The following is a 12,248-nucleotide window of genomic DNA, read 5'->3' on the forward strand; positions in this document are numbered from 1 at the left end:
TTCTATTATTTTATTACTGGTTTTGTTCCCAATTGTACATCGCTACGGAGTATGCTGGCACTATATAAATAATTGTAGAGGATGATGATTGGGCTGTCATGAGAACCGGTTTCTGTTATGTGAAAAAAAATGGGCGCAAACTAGGGTAAAACTCTAGGCGAGTCCTCTGGGGTTTGCCTATATTTAGTAAATCTACTGAACTAATCAATAGATAATTGAGTGACACTGATGGCCTTATCTGTAAGGAGTTTGTATGTTCTCCCCATGTTTGTGTGGGTTTCCTCCGGGTGCTCCGGTTTCCTCCCACACTCCAAAAACATACTGGTAGGTTAATTGGCTACTAACAAATTGACCCTAGTATGTCTGTGTCTGTCTGTGTGTGTGTTAGGGAAATTAGACTGTAAGCCCCAATGGGACAGGGACTGATGTGAGCGAGTTCTCTGTACAGCACTGCGGAATTATTGGTGCTATATAAATAAATGGTGATAATGTGATGATGATGAAAGTTTACTAAACAGGGCTGTAATGTAGTTGATGAGATCTGCCTTGGCAACCGAATCTGGAATGCCATGAATTTCAATGTTATTACGTCCAAATCTATCTTGCAAGCCTGTCAGTGTGTCTGTAATCAAAGTAGCTTTTTCCTCTAGTGTGGGGAGAGAAAGCCTCCGAGTTCACCTGTGGCTTAATGAGTAGGTTCACCTTTAAAGTGCCTAGGAAGTCCCTTTGTTGAGTGTCCAGATTATGGACCATCTTGTCTAGCACAGTCTTGTGTAGAAGTGTCTTATAAGAGTTTAGAGGAGACTATTTGTGCGCATGTTTGATCTAGTCTCCAAGAGTGACACACAAGACCCTATCGAAACATGAGTAAAACTGACAATCTTCAATAGGTCTGCCTACAGGGTGCTTAACATGGAAATACGATCGACCTGTAACCAAATTCAGGGCCTCACTGTTCTTTAGGGTTTGCAGAATCAAGCCGCCAGTTCAGTAATGGGCTAAAAGGTGTTTGGAGGATCTAGCAGTTCAGTTGCAGCACAGGGAGTTTAGCGGTCCCTCGTGAGTGCAGAGCTTCTCCAGTGATCCCGGGGGAACTTCGGATGTGTCAAGAGAGTGCTACAGAGTAGAGTTGGACTCTGATCCAGGAGATGGGTCTTGAAGGTAGTCGCTACTGAACAGGAGTGTCTCTTGAGGGTGGGTGTCGCTGGGATGTACACATTGGTAAGGTTGGTGGGCTGAGAGATTAAGATAAGGACTTTGGTGATGCGTGCACTCTCGCCAATCACGGGTTACTGCCCTCCATATCAGGATAGACAGTAAGATCTCTTCAAGGGCTTGACGAAGTAACCACTCCAAAGCTGGCGAGAGCAGTAATGAAGTGGATCTATATAGATTCTAATTCTGACTGCGTAAGGCCATCTTTTCTGTCAAGTCACATTCCCAGTGACATTAAATTTAACAGGGTGCAGCCATGCAGTTTGTCTGCGGAACAAGCAGGAGTTAGGCCAAGTTAGCAAAATACTAACTTTGCGACAGTAAAAAGATTCTGTCAGATTCAAAAGGAGGTAGGAGGATTCAACTGGCCTCAATGTCGCCTGCGCATATTACCAGCAAATACGGTACAGAAATGTCTGCTCATTTACCCTCGTATCTCTAGGTGACACAAGAGAGAATGAGCGGAATTTAAGTAACAACTTTGGCACTGACTGAATTACCCCCAAAAGTCCCTTCTTCAACCAGAATATGGAATGTACATCATGTCACTCGGCCACCACTAGAGCAGAAAGAAGGAATTTGCGAGCGATAAATATAAAAAAAACAACAAGTTGGGTCGTCCTGTTTGTTGAACACTTCCAAATATTTCACCTTACGGCTTACTGGAATATAAAATAAACATTTCACAGAACACAACTGCAAAATCAACAAAGAACGGTTCACATTAAAAGGGGTTATTGTGAAACATCTCATGATAGGGAACTACTGTACGAGATGGAAATAACAAAATAATACAATACAGCAGAAAATAAAAATACATCACTAAATTTGGATAATGTTAAAAGACTGGTCAGTTTTGAGACGACTCAGTACTTCCAGCGTGGCAAGTACGCTATGCAAGTGTAAACAAAAATCCAGAAAACGGTTTTGATATGTTCGGGAGAGAGTATAAGAAAAACAGCTATACAAAATCTGCGTCTTTCCCGGACACAGCCATCCTTCGGTTTCCCTTATAAGTCACTGATAATCTTGATCTCACAGTACTTTTAGGTAGCTTTTAAGCATGCAGCAGTCATTTTTTTTCCGATATTCTTCCACAAAGAATCATCTCCTTTCCAAAAGCTCTCTGACTGGCAAACAAAACTGGCTGCCAAACACAGACGCAGTCAGTCTGCTAGACAGACACAGGATCACCACATGTCAAGTGATGGAAGAGAGAGGAGGAAGGGGGGTGGAGGATGTCACGGTGCAGACAAGAGCTCAGAGTGGTGTTCCAAAGCCTCTCTGCTCACTAGATTATGTGTTATTGACCGTGGTTGCCATGAATCATGAATAGCAGCCTCAATAAATAAAAACAAGGTAAATTGTAAATACAAGCATTCCTCTTATAGCCTGCCACAATGACTTGTGTGTGTTTTTTGTCTTGTTTTTTTAAACATGACAAAAAAAAACACACACATCTGCTTTTTCATGGGGTTTACTGCTGTAAATTTTCAAATTGTGTACGCACCATCTAACCATAATAATGAATGTATACCATTAGGGCACAGATAACCACTGTATTGCGTTTAATTTCCTTATTGTGCCTTGGGATGCTTTTTCTGCCGGGTTGGTTGGTTTCTTTTTGGTTCGCTGTTCCTTTTCTTTTAATTCTTATTTTGGGATTGTAAGATACTAATTTGTTCATCCATTATGTTATAAACCGTTAACTTAACAGAATGGAGTAAAACAAACAACTGTGACGAAATGTAGTATATCTAATGACTGATTGTTATTTTCTGTTGAATCTATGTATAACATTATGAATATTTTATGTAACCTTCCAAAGTGTATTTTGTTAACTGACCTGAGTACGACTTAGGCAAGTGTGAATGGTCTTTTGAAAGTAGCCAGGCCCAGAGACAGATCTGGGAGTAGTTTGTGTATGCAGAGGAGTTGGACTTAGCCAGGCAGAAAGAGCAGAAGTGAGAGATACTCAGAGGTGCCCAAACATATATCTAAGCGATAGATAATTTACTTCCGAAAGCTCTGTGACATTTGGGAGATCAATCTGTCTTTATTGACAAACTAAATTCCAAAGATGGGGGGGTGAAGAGCCAACAAGAAATGGTTTAAAAATCCCTTGTTTCAGACTGTCCATTTCTTTGAGGAGGGTCTACCACGACTGAAATGTGCCATTCTTCTCAATGTGTTCTCCTCACATGCCAATTCCTGAACTTGTAAGTAGGGATTCTGGTTTTATTTCCTATTTTATTTTCTGAAACTCATTTGTGCAACCTATTGTATGTCTGTTTATTACCTTTTTGTAAATAAGCCTTGAAAACATTTTTTAGATGAAACATATTTTATCTAGCGTATTCTCCGTGATTCTTTGTGAACTTACGAAGCCCAGGGAGGCTCATGCTACATATGTATGTGATTTAAGCGTGAAACATTAATAAGTGGTTCTGGTGAACGCAAGGACACCATAATAAATACTTTTTGGCTGCAGAAAAGGTGTATTCATTGTTAATTAACTAAGGTAACACCAGTCAACGGCCAGCTGTTCAGATTGCTGTATCTGAGACAGGCTGGGCGTTCGTGACACAAATAGACAAAACCAACCCACGTCACTTTAAAAAGTTTATCAAATAAACATCAGTGCAATGAAAACAATCCAAAAGACAGAAAAGTGTTTCCAAAAAATGTATACACTACCAAACGCTACACAGAAATCCAAAGTTCCAGGGGCTCAAATATAATCATTTTGATTACAAAAACAAACAAACAAAAAAAAAAACAAACGCCATTTCGCCCTGGACCAAAACTCTGCACTAAAAATATTTTGTTTTGCTTTCCGGACAGAAGTCATGGCCAATCTAGTTACTGCATTAAGTAAGGAGCGGTGAGAGGTACAGCTCTGCCCAACATTAATTGCAATTCCCATTATCTACTCTTTATATAAAGTTTACGAGAAAGTCAGAGGACAGCCTAGTTTTCAGTCTCCTTTTATATCCATTCCAAGATGTGTCTTAGATTGTCTCTGTCCTCATTAAGATATAGCAACCTGAAACTGTATTTTTTTTTTTTAATGAGTCTAACTGCACCCTGTAATTGGACAATGATTATTTTAAGCATGAGTATATAGGTCACCAGAACACTTCTAGAGAAACCAGACATGCTGGATTTACTCTATGAAGAGCCCAGAGCAGACAGAATTAAGTTTGCCAAGTTTTTAGGCTATAACACACGGACAATCCGGATTGTTAGCTCTTCTGTTCACTTCAAGATGAGCTAGGCTTGGTTGCAGATTCTGAAGCATGGAAAGGACATAAATAGTAAAATACACCATTACAAGTCCTGTAGGGATGAATGTACAGGAGGAATTATAAAAACAATACGACATAATAGGTATGTACACGTGGAAACCCTCTATTTGAACAGATCTCCAACCTTTCTTCAGGACTGTTCTGCTCGTATATTCAGAGTGCACTGAACGTATGAACAAGCACTTGTAGGTATGAGCCTTAGTGGTCTACGGCATATAGTATATACAGTCACGTGACTAACTACATCCTCTTTCAAATCTGTTTCTACAGATCAGAACATACTTTACAATCACCTAGTGCTAGAACTTGATACAACTAGTCTCGTGTGACAAATAACAGATTTTAATTATATAACAAATAAAATAAACCGTACGTGAAAAAGTTATAACACCCCACGTTTTGGTATTTTGCAAAGCCACATTTAGCAAAAAATAACATAGTAATGATCATTTTCGGTATGCGTATAACGGACTCATACAAGTTATCTGGCATCGAGACAACGCATAAAAATGGTGACGTTTAGAGTGTAGATGACCTGATAACACTGCTATAAAAATATACAATGTTAAACATAATGATTATCTATATTGAACACAGAAGATATAAGTAGGCCCATTGTACATTTCTACAATGAGCAGTTCATCATTCATGTCTCTCCTTATCCTAACGGTTTCACATCACCAGTAGCGGCACAGAAACGCCAGTCACCAATGGCTGCTTTATTATTGGCTGATAATGCTGCTGCCGTACAGTAGCCACACCCACTTCCCCAACCACCAGCTACAATTCTTATGCCGCTACCCAATATATCAAGAGTTCTCCACACCTTAGATTGTAAGCTCACTTGGGCAGTACTTTCTATACCTTCTGTTTCATGTCACTGTATATAATTTATTTGCATTAAGATCACCTCAATATACAGAGCTGTGTAATATACATGCGCTTTATCATCATCAGCAGCTATTTATATAGCGCCACTGATTCCGCAGCGCTGTACAGAGAACTCACATCAGTCCCTGCCCCATTGGAGCTTACAATCTAAATTTCCTAACATACACACACAGACCGAGACAGACTAAGGTTAATTTAATAGCAGCCAATTAACCTACCAGTATGTTTTTGTGGGAGGAAACCGGAGCACCCGGAGGAAAAAGCACGCAAACACTGGGAAAACATACAAACTCCACACAGATAAGGCCAAGGTCAAGAATTTAACTCATGACCCCAGTGCTGTGAGGCAGAAGTGCTAACCACTGAGCCACTGTGCTGCCCTATAAATAAAAGAATAATAACACATCTAAATGAAGATAGTGGAGCTATAAATATAGTGTCATGCGATATATTGGGTTTTTAAGTGTGGCATAATACACATCCATCATAAAGTGGCAATACAAACACACACACACAGCACGGTGACTAAGTGGTTAGCACTTCTGCCTCACAGCACAGGGGTCATGAGTTCAATTCCCAACCATGGCCTTATCTGTGAGGAGTTTGTATGTTCTCTCCGTATTTGCGTGGGTTTCCTCCGGGTGCTCCGGTTTCCTCCCACACTCCAAAAACATACCAGTAGCTAACAAATTGACCCTAGTGTCTGTGTGTGTATGTTAGGGAATTTAGACTGTAAGCCCCAATGGGGGCAGGGACTGATGTGAGCGAGTTCTCTGTACAGCACTGCGGAATCAGTGGCGCTATATAAATAGATGGTGATGATGATGATGATGATGATGTTGTTGTTTAGTCAATTTTGACTAAATCAGGCAGCTGTTGTAGCAACCAGCTTGTCCAATAGAAATCCAAATCCAAAGAGCAGAGGACTCCAAGCGGATCCCAGGGCAAAAAGTGTCACTTCTCCCATCCTAGGCACTAATGCTATTAGCAAATAATCTCTTAAAAAAGCCAAATCTTTCAAATAACATAAGTATTGTTAGGCACGAGAGGGGAAAAATCCGACATAATTTGTATTATGCTGCATCACACAGAATATGGAATAATTTTCCCCCTCCTACTGAAATGCTGAACAATGCTTAGGCCAACGTAAGAGATTATTTACAAAGTATGTTTATTATTGAAGTGTTTGAGAGTTAGTTCTCACCTTGACAACATAATCTTGGATACAGCTGCTTGTTACCAAATCCTACCACACCAGTGTTTCGCAACGTCTACAAAGTTTTTATTTGTGGGACCTAGAAACAAACTAAAACAATTGCAACAATCCAACGTTTGAGTAAATAACAAAATGCCTGTGCAGACAAAAGGGCCACGCATTACCTTTGATCTCAGTACCAAGTTAAGACAATACATTTAATCAAATAAAAACCTATCTGTAATAACATATCAGTGGGCATTTATACAAGTGTTACAAGTTATAACAAACAAATCTGACATAAAGCAGGAAGGAGCTGGGCCCAGCTCAGAGGGCCACATGCTGCCCATCCCCTGTCTAGGCCATAGAGATAATGAATTATTATTGGATTTAAAAAAAAAATCTAATAGATCTAAATGTATCTTATATGCAACTATTTCTTAAATTAAATAAAGACATATGTACCTCAATACCTAATTGAGTGCCATTATATTATATATACTGTGTGTTACAAATGTGCTGTTAGTATTGCAGGGGTCAAGGGTTAGTTGAATGCATCATGTACCGGCAGGACAGGGGCGACCTCCCAGAGCACAACGCTGAAGGTGGGGTGCACAGTTTATTAATATTTTAGCTTCATTTGGTTAAAATTGAGCGCTGGGGGGCACAGTTTTCTTTCTCATCCCAGGCGTTAAAATTTTAAGTTACCAATGCCAGAAATGTAGCATTGGTGCAGAACATACCCCACCCACGCCCAAGCAGTTTACATTTATATTCAAGTTTAAAAAACAAATATGGCCATCTGACTCTTACGGTGCCCCCCACCTGTCAGACTGTGCCTTGCCCAGGATAAGGACGTTCCATGGTGGCTGGCCATAGCAGATCAGCCCAGATTTGCCCATAATGGTGGCAGAAAAAAAATACATACATTGTAAAATACTACAGCTGCAAGCGAAATAACATTGGTGGACACAATGCAAGGCATTTAGCAGCTGGCAGATATAAAAGTTATAGAAGTCTATAGAGCAGGGAATGTTGCATGCCCCATATAAGATCTAGAGGAGTCCTACATCTGTATACAGGGTTATATGACATAGAGGTTATAATTAGGGCTCACTGTATGACCACAGTCACATTTAGAGAGGAGGCACAAGGTGCACAGGTCCCTATGACAGACACTGGTTATATACACAGAGGATGTTGTACATAATATAGAGAATAACACAGTGTCACACTGATATATAGGTGACCAGCAGACATATTATACAGTCAGTGGAAGAGACAGTAGAGAGAGGTACTGGGGCCCCACCAGGCACAGGGGTGGGGGGGCAGAGAGAGAGGGGGGGGTACCTGATACTGCTGCTCCTGTCCTGCACTCACAGTCACCTGCCACACTGCGCGCCCCCGCCACCTACAACACGGCGCGCTCCCGGCACCAGCAGCGTGCGCGCCCCCCGCGGCCCGAGACTTGTGTTCTACGCTGTCAGTAAGGACGCGCCCGGAGCCGAGCAGCGAGTCCAGCCCCGCCCCCCTGCGTGACGTCACCGGGAGACAAGTTTCATCTGGGTCAAGTTGTCAGTATTGTTGTTTCCTGATTTATACAACATCTGGGGGACCTTGTGCAACCACTATGTCCAGGGACAGGGGTTACATGCTGGGCTGGTCTGTCTCTATTTCCTGTATTTATTGGCAAGTACAGTTCCTTATTCTGTTTGAATGCAATCCTCACAATTTATTGTATACAAGGCATTAACTGTTATTATTAATTATTATTATTAAAGTTTTGGGAAGTGGGTGTTTGTTTCATGTACAGTCATGGCCAAAAGTTTTGAGAAGACAGAAATATTATTTTTCACACAGTCTGTTGCCTCAGTTTTTATGATGGCAATTTGCATATACTCCAGAATGTCATGAGGAGTGATCAGATGAATTGCCATTAATTTCAAAGTCCCTCTTTGCCATGAACTTTATCCCAAAAACAACATTTCCACTGCATTTCAGCCCTGCCAAAAAAGGACCAGCTGACTTCAGGTCAGTGATTCTCTCGTTAACACAGGTGAGAGTGTTGACGAGGACAAGGCTGGAGATCACTCTGTCATGCTGATTGAGTTAGACTAACAGACTGGAAGCTTTTAAAAGGAGGGCGTTGCTTGAAATTATTTTTCTTCCTTTGTTAATCATGTTTAACAGAGGAAATACGTGCAGTCATCATTGCTTTGCACAAAAAGGGCTTCACAGGCAAGGATTTTGCTGCTGGTAAGATTGCACCTATATCAACCATTTATTGGATCATCAAGAACTTCAAGGAGAGAAGTTCAATAGTTGTGAAGAAGGCTTCAGGGTGCCCAAGAACGTCCAGCAAGCACCAGGACTGTCTCCTAAATTTAAATCGACTGCGGGATGGGGGCACCACCAGTGCAGAGCTTGCTCAGGAATGGCAGCAGGCAGGTGTGAGTGTATCTGCACACGCAGGCGAAGACTTTTGGAGGATGGCCTGGTGTCAATAAGGCCAGCCAAGAAGCCACTTCTCTCCAGGAAAAACATCAGGGACAGACTGATATTCTGCAAAAGTTGCAGTGATTGGACTGCTGAGGACTGGGGTAAAGTCTGTTTTCTCTGAATCCCCTTTCAGATTGTTTGGGGCATCTGGAAAAAACGCTTGTCCGGAGAAGGAAAGGTGAGCGCTACCATCATGTGTCATACCAACAGTAAAGCATCATGAGACCATTCCTGTGTGGGGTTGCTTCTCAGCCAAGGGAGTGGGCTCACTCACAATTTTGCCTAAGAACACAGCCATGAATAAAGAATGGTACCAAAACATCCTCCAAGAGCAACTTCTCCCAACCATCCAAGAACAGTTTGGTGATGAACAATGCCTTTTCCAGCATGATGGAGCACCTTGCCCTAAGGCAAAAGTGATAACTAAGTGTCTCGGGGATCAAAACATTGAAATTTTGAGTCCATGGCCTGGAAACTCCCCAGACCTTAATCCCATTGAGAACTTGTGGTCAATCCTCAAGAGGCGGGTGGACAAACAAAAACCCACAAATTCTGACAATCTCCAAGCATTGACTAGGCAAGAATGGGCGGCCATCAGTCAGTATGTGGCCCAGAAGTTGATTGACAGCATGCCAGGGTGAATTGCAGAGGTCTTCACAAAGAAGGGTCAACGTTTCAAATATTGACTCTTTGCATAAACTTAATGTATTTGTCAATAAAAGCCTTTAACACTTATGAAATGCTTGTAATTTTACTTCAATATACCATAGCAACATCTGACAAAAGGGTCTAAAAACACCAAAGCAGCAAATTTTGTGAAAACCAATACTTGTGTCATTCTCAAAATGTTTGCCCATGACTGTAGATGCCCACTCTAATGCAGGTAAATATAAAACTTAGATAACTTTTTTTGATATTTTTAAAATATCTATCCCCCCATGGGAAACATTAATTAGTTTAAAAGCAGCTAAATATATAAAACATTGGTAGTCAAGAAACTGTGTTGGAAAGAAGAATGGTCAATCATAAAAAAGCCATATTGGCAAAAATTGGTTTGGTATTGTTTGTAAAGTTTATTGAAAGTCATAATTAAGAAAGTTTTTCTGTTACTGTGACGAAACGAGTGTGATAACACTGTAACCATCCTGTTCTCGTTTCTCACATAATGTGAATTATAGCAAGAACTTTTTATAGCCCTACTTTTGTTCCCCAGCTTACCAGACTACAACTGCATTGTCTAATTACATGTGGCTAAGGGGACATTGTAGCTCATTGTAAATATGTATATTGTATATTGATGACGTGGCAGTGAGGTTGTTATTCATTGTCTTTAAAGTGAAGCCAGGGGGTTATGGGTAGGGATCAGTTTGAAAGATACTGGTGGGGCCAATCAGTGTCCATTGTTCTCAGAAGACTATTCCAGACAGGGCATCTAGCAGGGGGGGTTCTGTGGAAGGACAGATCATCTTCACTGCCCTCTCCATCTCAACCCCCCCAGTCCAGCACTGACCAATGGTTAAGAAGAATAGACCCAGGGGTTTGCCCAGGGAGGGGAAAAGACTGGAAATTAGACCCCAGATATAAGGAGCCACTCCAGCGGGGTAGGTGGTGTTCATTCTGGGATTTCATTCATGGAAGGTGCAAGATCTGGTTTTGAGTTGTCGTTCTCTACCAGAGTCTACATATGTAGCTGAGAAAGATCCATGGATCGTCAAGTCTGGACAGCCAGGTAACTGTAACTCCTTAAGCTAGTGGGGTAAGGGACAGATGATGTGGTAAACCTGCCTGGCATTTATTTACTGTGTGTACATAATGATCTAGTGATTGATTTTGTTACAATACATGTGTTGTTGTACTTTCTAACTGCATTTGTCTGAGTGACTATACGAATCCTAGAAGGTATTGGGTAGACGTCCCTGGCATAGTGAGGCACCCATGGGTGGCCAGCCAGCGTCAAGTGGGTAGCATTGAGTAAGAAAACCCGGTATCTTCACAATTACATTTAATCAATTCATGATGGTCCACTTCAATATTAACATGTTTGTAAATTATTTGAATTATTTTTTATTTAAACTTTTATTTAAACTTTGTATTTAGTGAAGTAACTTGTGCCCACATACTGTAAACATGTAATAAGAACAATGGGCCTGATTGACCGAGTCACGTTTTCTGAGCGAACCCACGTTCAGTATTATTCGCACGTATTTAGGCTATACGCACTCCCGAATTCATCAAGAAGTGGGCATCATTATAAAGTCTGTACAAGCAATAAATTATTATAAGTATATAATTGTTGGGCCCAGCATGGTCATATATCATCCAATAAAATGTGGTAGCTTATCAAGAAGTGTCCTGTCCTATACGGTCATGAGGAGAACCAGGAAGCGACTTCAAGCATAGTAGGTTGGATATTCAACAGTTCGGGGGGATGTAGGCACCTTTGGTGAGCGGTGTACAAGACTGCCTTCTCTACAGGGCTTTAAGGCTTTTTTGAGTGCAAGATAACTTATACATTATAACCAAGTTCTGTAAACTTTATGATGGGGCTTGAAGTGCAGTAAGATCTACCTAGACAGTGCAATACAGGATGCGCTAGGACTCGCCTGCTCAGCAACAAAGTATCAGTTGAAGTTATAAATTAGGCAAGAAGCCAAGCCATGCCGCTTATCCCAAACCATGTCAGGGGCGAGACTACTTTTCTGCACATTTATATGAAAACACTTGGCCAATGCTCACTGCAAAAACACAGGACTCTACACTCTCAGGAGACCCCTCTGCAGCCTCAATGTGCGTCTAGGAGTGCGTAAAGGTGCGAAATTCTAACGAGGGACGTTGTGAAAAACTAAAAATCAACCAACCTCCTACTTTAGCATTACTGCTTTCACTTAACATGTTTTTTCCCCTAAGCTATTGGTTGGTATAACCTTTTTTTATATCTTACATTAATCATGACCGTGAGGGGACACAGGGACTGTCTTATTACTGGAGATGTTCCTTGAAAACCGAACACACCCGAACTTATGGGATCCGAGTGCCGAGCCAGCTAGGTACTTTTGCGCGCCCTCAGAATCGAAAACGAGGGAAAGCATCATCGTTACGTCTTTGGATCTCGCGATTTTTGCATTCCTTTTTAAGATCCA

At 41.3% G+C, this 12,248-nt stretch overlaps 1 protein-coding gene across 6 annotated transcripts in view; it reads right to left on the bottom strand.

The window, feature by feature from the left end:
* Positions 1–8,076, bottom strand: part of LOC142139612 (beta-1,4-galactosyltransferase 3-like) — a 45,868-nt gene extending 37,792 nt beyond the window's left edge. For 2 of the 6 annotated variants that reach the window (XM_075197378.1, XM_075197374.1), the window contains exon 1: positions 7,960–8,076. The gene's annotated coding sequence lies outside the window, so the exon portion shown is untranslated. The remainder of the gene's footprint in view (positions 1–7,959) is intronic. The other 4 variants (XM_075197373.1, XM_075197375.1, XM_075197376.1 and 1 more) reach the window with 4 other exon arrangements.
* Between the last annotated feature and the right edge of the window lie 4,172 nt (positions 8,077–12,248).

The sequence above is a fragment of the Mixophyes fleayi genome, chromosome 2, assembly GCF_038048845.1.
Source record: "Mixophyes fleayi isolate aMixFle1 chromosome 2, aMixFle1.hap1, whole genome shotgun sequence".
In the NCBI taxonomy this organism is placed as follows: domain Eukaryota; kingdom Metazoa; phylum Chordata; class Amphibia; order Anura; family Limnodynastidae; genus Mixophyes; species Mixophyes fleayi.